General features: G+C 35.1%; 1 non-coding gene across 1 annotated transcript; it reads left to right on the top strand.

Moving 5' to 3' along the window:
- The first annotated feature begins 6,040 nt into the window (after nt 1-6,040).
- LOC125618920 lies at nt 6,041-6,149 on the top strand. The gene has a single exon (XR_007350299.1). It is a non-coding gene; the product is annotated as a U6 spliceosomal RNA (small nuclear RNA).
- Nucleotides 6,150-11,013: the final 4,864 nt, after the last annotated feature.

The following is an 11,013-nucleotide window of genomic DNA, read 5'->3' as shown; positions in this document are numbered from 1 at the left end:
TTGTTGTTGTTGTGTGTGTGTGTATGTGTGTGTGTGTGTGTGTGTGTGTGTGTGTGTGTGTGTGTGTGTGTGTGTGTGATGTGTGTATGTGTGTGTGTATGTGTGTGTGTGTATGTGTGTGTGTGTGTATGTGTGTATGTGTGTGTGTGTGTATGTGTGTGTGTGTGTGTGTGTGTGTGTGTGTGTGTGTATGTGTGTGTGTGTGTGTGTGTGTGTGTGTGTGTGTGTAAGTGTTTGGGGAAAGAGGTCTTCAGTTGTTCTTCTTAATGAGCTCCCTTATTGCCATGGGGTCACACTACTCAGATCTGGAAATTTTTCTTATTACTAAGGTAATATTTGACATATTCTAATTTTAATGGAAAAATCTTTTACATTCCTTAGCAAGTTTGGTTTGCTGCATATTTTTATTTCAATATATTGGGGAAGTAGTTTTTAGTATGTTATTTTCAAGTTTTGGAACTTTATTATGAATAAGACCTATCTACTATCTACTATCTATCTATCTATTTTTTGGTATCACTAATCTTGTAAGATGTGGGTATTATAATTATGGGAAAAAATAAACTTTACTTTTTACTTACACCTTTGAAATAAACAAAATATTTTATTTCATTTTTTTTTTTACTTTGGAGTTTTTCAAAGAACTGAATTGTAAAACCTGGACTGAGTATTGTTTGTGGAAATAAACCTTTAGCTTCTTTTTATTTTAGGATAATTTAATCTGTTTTGTTACATACATGTGTGAGTTTTTGTTATTTGTGTCTTTTATAATTTCACTTAAGCCATATTTTAAAATTTTTAACATGAATTTGTCTGTAATATGTCTTGATATTTGAAAATAAATTTATTAAAATCTATGAATATATTTCTATTTTTTGTTACTGGTAATGAATATGTGAATATTTATTTTAAGTACATTTTTGCTAGGTTTATTATGATATTATTGAGTTTGTTATAATTTTCAAATAACCAATTCAACTGTTCTAAATTACCAGTTTAGTCTTTCTATTCTTTTATCATGTTTTCCTATAGTTTTTGTTATAATTCCTATTAACTTTGTAATTAAATGTTCACTATCCTTAGTATTACTAGTTCTTTTTCCTTTTAAAGAGCGTGTAGTTTTGGTTTTTCTCCTCAATTCTGCTGCTTTGGCCTTACCTCAAAAGTTGTTGTTGTTGTTGTTGTTGTTTTTAACCTGCAAAAGCCATGATTTTATTCTCTTTTAATGCTGAATAATATTCCTTTTTTTAAATTGGTTTTATTTTTTAAATACATGACAGCTGAATGCTTTACAATTCTTATTACACATATAGAGCACAATTTTTCATATCTCTGTTTGTATATAAAGTATGTTCATATCAATTCGTGTCTTCATACATGTACTTTGGATAATGATGTCCATCACATTCCAGCATCATTGCTAACCCCCTGCCCCCTCCCTTCCCCTCCCACCCCTCTGCCCTATTTGCTTTTTTTTTTTTTTTAATTTTTTATTGTTGGTTGTTCAAAATATTTAAAAATTATAGGGTGTCTCACAGGCCACACATGCCCTTTCTTGGAAAGTTTAAGAATGCAATCTGACCAAAAGAAGAAAATAAAAATCACCCATGCATCATCATACTCTTGTAATTTTACATGTATTTAACAAATGTATTTTAAGTTTATTTTTTATATTAAGTTATTTGATATTTTTAATCTCTATTTAAAATATCTTTTATTAATCACTAGCTTTATTAGATCAGAGAAGGTGACAGTATACTTTATTTTGTTGGGAACTTAATGAATTTTGTTTTGTTGCCTATAAATTATTATTATTTTTAATATGGTTTTTAAAATTAATTTATTTATTTTAATTAGGTATGTATGACAGTAGAATGTGTCTAAAAGTTATTTTTATAAATGTTCAAATGGTGTCACAGAAAGTGAGTTCTGTCTATTGCATGCAAGAATTCATAGATATGATCAAATACATGTTATCAATTCTGTTTTCCAAATTGATTGTTATTTGCCACATTAGTAAATGAGAGTGTATTCATGCCATCTAATATATTTATTTGTTCTTGCTCGTTTCTCTTAATGCCTTATAAATGGCAGTGTACAACCCACACATTTTAAGGGAGATGCATGTGATGCCTACACGCTGTAGGAATGTCTCCTTGGAGAACTGCAACCTTGTCTAGTCAGCTTTGCATTGCTGTGACCACAATGCCTGATAAAAACAAAACAGAGGAGGAAAAGTTTTTCTGGGAACATGGTTTCAAAGGCTCACCTGTGGTTAGCCAGCTCGCTGCTCTGACCCCAAGGAGAAGCAGAACATCATGGTAGAAGGGCTTGGGGGAGGAAAATTGGTTAGCTCCTGGCAGACAGGAGCAGAGAGAGAGCAAATGAGGAGCCAGAGATAAAAAATAAACCCTGAGGACCTGCCTCTAGTGCCCTTCAACCTCCAGCCACATCTCACCTGCCTATAGTTAACACCCCCCAGTAGTCCATTAAAACTATTAATCTATCCAACTAATTAATCCACTGATTAGTTGATTGTTTCCATAATCCAATCATTCCACTGCTGTAGTAACACAGGGGCTTTCGGGGTCTACCTCCTATTCAAACCATAGGAAACCTTCATTAAAAATCATCCTTTATATTATTTTTTATTTTAAATTTGATTTTCTTTATACTAACATTGCAATTCCTGATTTCCTTTAGTAGCACTTGTTGGAGCTATTGTTTCCTATTCTGCTGCTTACCTCTGTTATTTTACATCTTTCTGTATTTGTTGTAGTTTTCATCAGTATTACATTGTTAGAATTTAGCTTTTATGTGGAAAAAAATAAAAACATTTTATCCTTGGTGGAGAAATTAATTTATTGGAATATATTATTATAACATTGCATTCCTATGTCTTGACATCCTTGGGCTCTCTGGTGTTTATGTGTGTGTGTGTGTGTGTGCACGCACGTGTGCACATGTGCACTTATTGTATTTCCTTCCATTTCTTTTGCAACCAGCATGCAGTTTTTCATCTCCTTTTTGAAGATGTGTAATTTGCTTTGTACACTACTAGTTTGTAGACTTTTAATTTTTAAGATATCTTTTAGGACATAAAACTATTTTATTGTACCCAGTTTTGCATTTCAGTTCTTGCACTTATTAGCAGTGCAATCTTCCTCAAATTCCTTGCTGTTTCTGTTTCTGTTTCTGTTTCTGTGAACCAGGAACAATAATAACTGATTAAACGAAGAATACATTTAAAGTACTTAGAAGAATTCCTGGTATATAGTAAGATATCAATAAACATAAAATGTCCCATTGTTTTCTTGTTCATGATTTCAGAGTAAAAGCAAAATGGCAAATTTTGAATTCTCTCTGTTCAAGAATACCACCTGTAAAAATACTTTTAATTAATTTTGTCTGCAATAAGTGATCTACTGTAAATCTGCCTAGCTGAGACTCTTTCATCTCTTTGATTATGCCTTCTTATCTATTTGCTTTCATGTCTTCTTCAAGGCTAGAAATGATCTCTGCACTAATCAGACTTTCATTCTTTAAACTTTCCTTACGCTTTGGAGCAGCTTCTCAAATATCGCCTCTCACTTATTTTATACTTACCTTCTGAGTTCATTATTGTATTCAATATGGATTTCATTTTAGTTTGTTTTTAATTTCCTTGTTAGTCTTTTTATATAATCCTTTCCCCTTCCCATATTGCTCAATTGTATCCAGTCTTGTGACTGATTTTTCTTAACCCATTGAGTCCCGTTGTCCCAGATGTGGAACACTTAAATATATAATTTCATAATATTGGAATTAAAGCAATTATTAAACAATGTTAGTTAATTAATGCTAACAAATTAACATAATATATAAGGTTTAAATTATGATTCCCAACCTATTGTAAGGCCCCTGTGTTGCTTTAATTGAAATATTTGCAGAATTGAAAACTTGGGACTTACTGAGTGGACTTATCCTCTCCTCACAGAGATCTGTCTTTTTGCATTCTGTTGAAGGTTTGTCTTGCAGTTTTTCTCTAGTTGCTGTCATGTGTCTTTGTCAATGAATCTTCTTCTAGATGCTACTTTCTTTTCCCTGTTACTTAGATTTTATTTTGATTTTTTTTCTCACTGACATTGTCTCTCCATTTTCTTATTTAATTATGCTGAAAAGTTGAGTGATCCACCTGGGCATAATCTGGCCACCGACTATGTGATGATCAGTTGTCCTGAGCTGCAGGGGAGGCTGGGTGATATAGGATGTTGCTACTCCAACTTCCGCTTTCAGCGGGCTCTTCTGATAAATTCCTTGTCACTTATGTGTTACCTCCTACCCACTGTCTGTTTCTAAGAAATCTGTTGTCACAGAGCAGGCAAAAACGAATTACTTACAGGGGTTCTGTGCTTCCTCTCCACACATCTTGTGTCCTAAGATACAATGTGACAGGCACCACATGCCTGCCTTGCCCCTCACAGCTCTTTACTTGGGAACTGCTTCCTTTGAATGGGTCAGATAGATGGTAGAGGAGCCAGAGAAAATTAGCATTGTGTTCTCACAAAGCACCAGGAAGCAAAGTCTGCCTTTGTTGGTATTCCTTTAACGTTCGTAATTTACCCCAAATAATTCTTAATATTCAAACACAAATGCACTCCCATAATTGAAGTCGTGACAGCTGTGGAAAGGCACCGCAGAAAGAGGGATCCTGGGGTGCAGGGGAGCTTGGGATCTTCCTGTGGTACTAACAGGTTACTCAAGATTGCAAGCTGTTCAGAATCTTGATCTTGTACACACTATGTTCAAATCTTTTTGATTCTAGTTCATTCATATTCTTTTGTTTCTTTTGCAGGATTACCTTACTAAGTTTCTAACTAACTTGATTTGCTCTCGGATATTAATCTTGTTCCCAACTTTCTTCCAATCAATGCTGAAGCATTCATTCCAAACTGAATGCCAAATTCTGCAATTCATCTCTGGTACCAAATGACCTAGAATGTTATATAAGGACTACCATTATGTGATCCCAGCCCAATTTCTATACATATATCTCTCCCGAATCTCATATAATAGTTTCCCACTATTCAGAAGGGTATGTCCACACCCCGAAATGAACACCTGATACCACGGATAGCACTGAATCCCATATGTGTGGTTTTCTTCACTCATATTTATGATAAAGTTTAATTTACAAAGTGGACATTGTCAGAGATTAACAAAAACTTAACTAAAATAGAACAATTAGAATAATAAACTGCAATAAAAGTTATATGAATATGGTCTCTCTCAAAAACATATCAAGAAAAATATTAATATTTTCAGACCCTGGTGGACTGCAAGTAACTGAAACAATGAAAAGTGAAATTGTGGATGAGGGGGTGCTATTATAAAATCCTTCAGACTCTGCAAGAACACTACCATTCACCTACATGTAAATGAAAGAGGAATATGTTGTAAATTATTTTTAAAATTTTTCTGATGGACAGTTTCCCTAAATCGTATGACAGTTTTCCAAAAATTTAAGCATTTTCAATTTTAATTTGTTGGGCTTTCCATCAGTTATATTTTTTCCCAAAGAGTTTCTATGCAGGTATCCAGGGTTGATGTTTATTTTTACTTTGTTCAGGGGCTTTTGCCTATATTTCTCTAGTCTATACCAAAAGTTTAACTATGCAAATGCTGATTCTTTTTTAAAAAGACTCAATTATGATTTATGTGTTGTCTCTAAATTATGCAAAATATCTTAAAACAAAAAAGACTAAAATAAATATTTTGAAATCCAGTGAAGACTATTGCTAACTACTATGCATTACAGTTCTTTTTTAATAAATTACAGCTTTAATTAGTTTACATTGATTTTTTTAAACTCCTTAATAACAAGTAATATCTAATTTTACTATTTGGTTATATTTTCATGTTAAAAATAGTCCTTTCTCATTTATATAATACTTTACTGAAGAATATATACACTTTACAATCCAAATGAAAGAATAGCTAATATTTTCCATTTGATATCATTTGAAAAATATTTTGGAACCCTAAAAATAATGTTGAAATATTACTTCTCACTTCAGTAGCACTTATACCAAAATTGGACCAATATAGAGAAATTAGCATAGACCCTGAACAAGGATGACACTCAAATTCGTGAAGCACTCCACATTTTCTCATAAAAATTTTTAAAAGCCGAAAAATTAATTTAAGAGATGATCAGATTTACAAAGAGGACTTCACATTAAGTTATTACTTTGAAATTTTATTTTTCTTAAAAAATATACAAGTGAGTGATAGTCTTTATGTTTGGCTAAACATTTGTATAAAGGGAAAAAAAGTTATAACTGGATAGTATGTAAAGTTGAAATAAATAAAAATGGCAAAATAACTTGTAAATTTACTACCCTCTCCAAAAAAAATTAAAAAAAGGTAAACACCAAAGGCACTTTTTGGGACCAGGAGATATCAACAGGTGAGTCTGCAGAAAGTGAAAGAAAATAGAACTACCTAATCACACAGCTCCAAAAACATGTGCATGAGTTAAAGCTGCCCAGGCTTTTTTAAGTTAATAGGTCTCACATAAAATGAGCAAGATTGAAAAAGATATTGTCTAAAATAGTTACTTTTGATAAATAGGTTAATATTTCATGAAATAATTTGAACTCTCCTCAAACAATATCAACCCCCTGTTCACTTCCTTAACTTATTTTATTTTTTAATTAGTTCTAATTAGTTATACATGATAGCAGAATGCATTTTAATTCATTGTAGACAAATAGAGCACAACTTTTCATTTTTCCGGTTATACACGATGCAGCATCACACCACATGTGCAGTCATACATGTACCTAGGGTAATGATGTCAATCTCATATATGTACCTAGGGTAATGATGTCAATCTCACTCCACCATCTTATCTACCACCATGCCCCCTTCTCTTCTCTCCCTCCCCTTTGCCCAATCAAAGTTTCTCTCTTCTCCCCATGCCACCTCCCCCCCATTTATGGATCAGCATCCACTTATTAGAGAGAACATTCAGCCTTTGTTTTGGGGGATTGGCTTACTTCAATTAGCATGATATTTTCCAACTATATCCATTTACCTGAAAATGTCACAATTTTATTCTCTTTTAATGCTGAGTGATATTCCATTGGGTATATGTACCACAGTTTCTTTATCCATTCTTCTGTTGAAGGGCATCTAGGTTGGTTCCACAGTTTAGATATTGTGAATTGAGCTGCTATGAACATTGACGTGGCTGCATTACTATAGTATGCTGATTTTAAGTCCTTTCGGTATAAACAAAGGAGTGGATAGCTGTGTCAAGTGGTGGTTCCATTCCAAGTTTTCTAAGGAATCTACATAGTGCTTTCCAGATTGGTTGCACCAATTTGTAGTGCCTCCATCCTTCACTTCTTACTACCTCCAAAGCCTACCTTTTCTTTCCAAAGTCAACCAGTCAAAAACTGTTTCAGAAACACGTGCATGACACCACATGTATAAGTATACCATGCATGTGCCCTTGTTTACATAAATTGGATACAAAATATAAAAATAAAATATAAAAAATCATATGTGTGTATTATTATGAATACAATTTGTTTTGAATTTTTTTTCTACTTAATATCAAGTTCTGTTTTTTTCCCCATGGTATTACATAGTAAAATGTACCAAAATTTATGTTTTGTCGTTTTGTACTACCAGAGACTTACCAGGTAAGTTATTTACACCAGATGTGGAGACTGAGTGTAAGCCCTGGCTCCAGCAACGTTGGTGTCAGGGAGGGCTGCTGTCTGCTCCAGATGGCCCCCTGTTACTATTCCTTCTGGAGGTGTGAATGCTGAGTCATCACACGTGAGAGGGGAGCAAATCCACTCACTCAGGCTGTTATAAGAACTTTAACCTACCTGCCAGGGCTCCACCCACATGACTTTGGGCCTCCTAAAAGCTCCATTATTTAATACTCTCACGTTGGCAATTAAGTGCAAGAATTAAGGGGACACATTTGGACCATAATTCCTAATTAAGAATTTTCCCAAGTTTTCCTGTTTTAAAGAGCTCTTATTTTCCCTATTACATACATTGTTGCAATAGGCATTTTTAAACACACATTTTTGCACACTTGTGCATTTTCAAAGCTTGTTTACCTAGAAGTATTATTGTCAAGAATGGTATGCTCCCACAGGTATAATTCTACGTACTTAAATATTATGTTTTTATGAAATGGAAAACAGATATGATTCTATATGCAAAGATTTATAGAAGACTTTTTATATAAAAGGCCCAAAAGTTTCAATTGTTTCATTTAAGAGTAATATAAACAACATAAAATATTTCTTTTTATTAAAATAAAATAATTTGTTTAGATTAAAAAAAGAGAGAGAATGGTATGATCAGTTCAAATTGTGACAGTTATTGAAAGTAACCTGAAACATTAAATAAGCTCTGTCATATTCTAACACTAAAAGAAATCCCACTGTATTACCTTAAAAGTGAATTTTCTGTGTAATTCCAGGAATAATAACCATTTAGAGAAATTACAAATAGGACTGATGAGTGTCTTCATTTTCCTTTACAGTGAAAGAATTATTGTGATGGTTCACTCAGAGGCTTGTGCTTGCCTGCCTTCCTTCCTTCCTTCCTTCCTTCCTTCCTTCCTTCCTTCCTTCCTTCCTTCCTCCTTCCTCCTTCCTTCCTTTCTATTCATGATTTTGTGTTTGCATGAGTACATATGTGTTTATTGGTGGGGTGGGGGCAGCAAGAAACTAATGCCACTCTTTACCTGAGTTATTTAAATAGAGGTTGGTGATATGCTCTTTGCAGAGCTGTGGGCAAGGTTTGGGGGACTGAAAAGAGATAATTTAATATCCTGGCAGAAAGTCTAAGGGGACCAGGAAAGGGATCAGTGAACTGGGAGAGGATAGTTCTTTGGAGTAATTACTTGGTAAGGGCAGTTGCCTTCCTCAAGGGAAGTGGCCATCCTTCAGGGTGCACGGAAAGGGACAAGGAGGAACACGTTCCTAATCTGCATCCTTCTTACTCTGAGAGCTCATGCCATGGCTCCCTTTCCTAAACCAAGTGAAACCAAGGAAGGATGGATCTCTTCGCCATATCTAAGGATCAGCCTCCCAGAGCATAGCACAAGGTGGAGACCAATAATGGAAGAAAGTTCAACATAGATGTGCACTTACATAAGTATGTGGTTGTGTGTGTGTGCGTGTAATAAGTTTCTTCTTTGGCTTCAATGGCAAAACATTCTTTTTTGTTTGTTTGTTTGTTAGATCTTATAGGGATGTAAATAGGTGAAAAATAAAAACCAAGCTGTTTGAGGTACAGCTAAAGCAGGCAGACTATGGAAGCCTGCTCCTCTGTTCCCCTGCAGGATGGATAACATCACATGGCACGGATGGCACTGGTGGGATGTACTGTTATAGAGCATGGGGTGCATCAAACCCACCATGCCTTCATATTATCACCATGAAGGATGTAGGCACAAATCTCACAGGCATTGTTGTTTTTGAGTTTGTGAACTGAAAAGTAATTTAATACACTACTTGTGGCATTCTCCTTGACTGAACATTATAGACATGCAGAGTATTACAGTCGGAAAGGGCCTTAAAGTACAATATCAAGTCATGACAAAGCCTCAATCATACTGAAGATACAAGCTCAGACCTCCAGGATGCCCTTGGTAAACTGGATCATTATTATGGATACATAGAACAGGATGTTGCCCAGGTATGCTATTTGTTGCAAGTTGTTTGCTGCTCAGAAGCAATAGGTACACAAGTCTTCAGTCCGCACACAAACTTACTGCTGGCATAAATAAATTGCTACCACATACCCAGCTCTAATATTTTCTACCATTTATAAAAACCCATTGAGATTTAAAAAAAACCCTGAAAATTTTCCATTATGTACACTAATTGTATTGCATATATATTTTTTGCAATGTCAAACATAATACAGAACCACATATTATTTATTATTGGGAAAGAAGCTAAAGTAGGAAAAATGCAGACTGTCAGGTGTATAGGGAACTGTTTAATTATATATAACCTACAGGAAATGCTGGCTATTTAGAAGTAGGGGAAGAGTAGCAAGACACATTCGTATTCTAGTAAGCAAGCAGCTGCAACCTAAAACAATTCCCAGACCCGACAAGCCCGTCCCTTCCTGAGTGATCATTGCAATTTTGAAAAGCCTTCAGTGCTTCTCTCTGAACTGCGCTCCTTCTATCAACCCTGAGTGTATGTGGACCACTCATGACTTTCCTATGGAAATCCTGTGCCTTTAATAACATCCGCATCATGACCTAGCAGAAGTGGGACAGGCTCGCTCCCAGACATTTCACCTCTTGTACTTGGTATCAACTTCTTTTTTCCAAGGCCTGCATTTCTTCTTCCTTCCTGTGGCCTCCTGGGTAGTGTGTTTGGCTGTCAATTGACAGGGGAGATGGACCATGTACAAAAGAATTGCACATACAGAGAAAGAGAGACTGTGAACAGCAAATCCTGAAAGGCTTTGAAATGACAAGGATTTAAAATAACTGTTTAAAAGAAAAACTTGTTGGTAGTTCTTATCCTACTTTTCTACCACATGATGTTTCACTTTTCTCTTTCTTTTATGGTGTGCTCATCGGCTCTCTCCCCACCAGTTACTGGTCCTCTTTTCTTCCTGGCTTTCTTTTCCCATCTAATGCCACATCTGGAAGCTCTTCATTTTTTCTAGAGCTTCACCCGAGAGTGTGGTGTGCAATGGGAACCATTCACTTTTTAATTTTTAAGTTTAGATTGATTGGATAAAATGTAATTAGGGATCCAGCTGCACTCAGTTGTACTTGGTGGGTTTCAAATGCTCGATAGCCACATGTGCCTGGAGGTCCCCACACTGGACAGAGCAGTTGAGGGCTGTTTCCATCACCACCCTAATTGCTTTTGGGTGGCTCTGGCTCAGGTCTTCATGGGGCAGGTTCTTTACAGCAAATACTATTCTTTTTATGCCCTCAGGTGTAAGACTTGAATCTTCCTTGTTGAC

This window comes from Marmota marmota, unplaced genomic scaffold (genome assembly GCF_001458135.2).
Source record: "Marmota marmota marmota unplaced genomic scaffold, marMar, whole genome shotgun sequence".
Classification (NCBI taxonomy): domain Eukaryota; kingdom Metazoa; phylum Chordata; class Mammalia; order Rodentia; family Sciuridae; genus Marmota; species Marmota marmota.
Note: the sequence above shows the minus strand (reverse complement) of the source record. Positions and strands in the feature narration are given on the sequence as shown.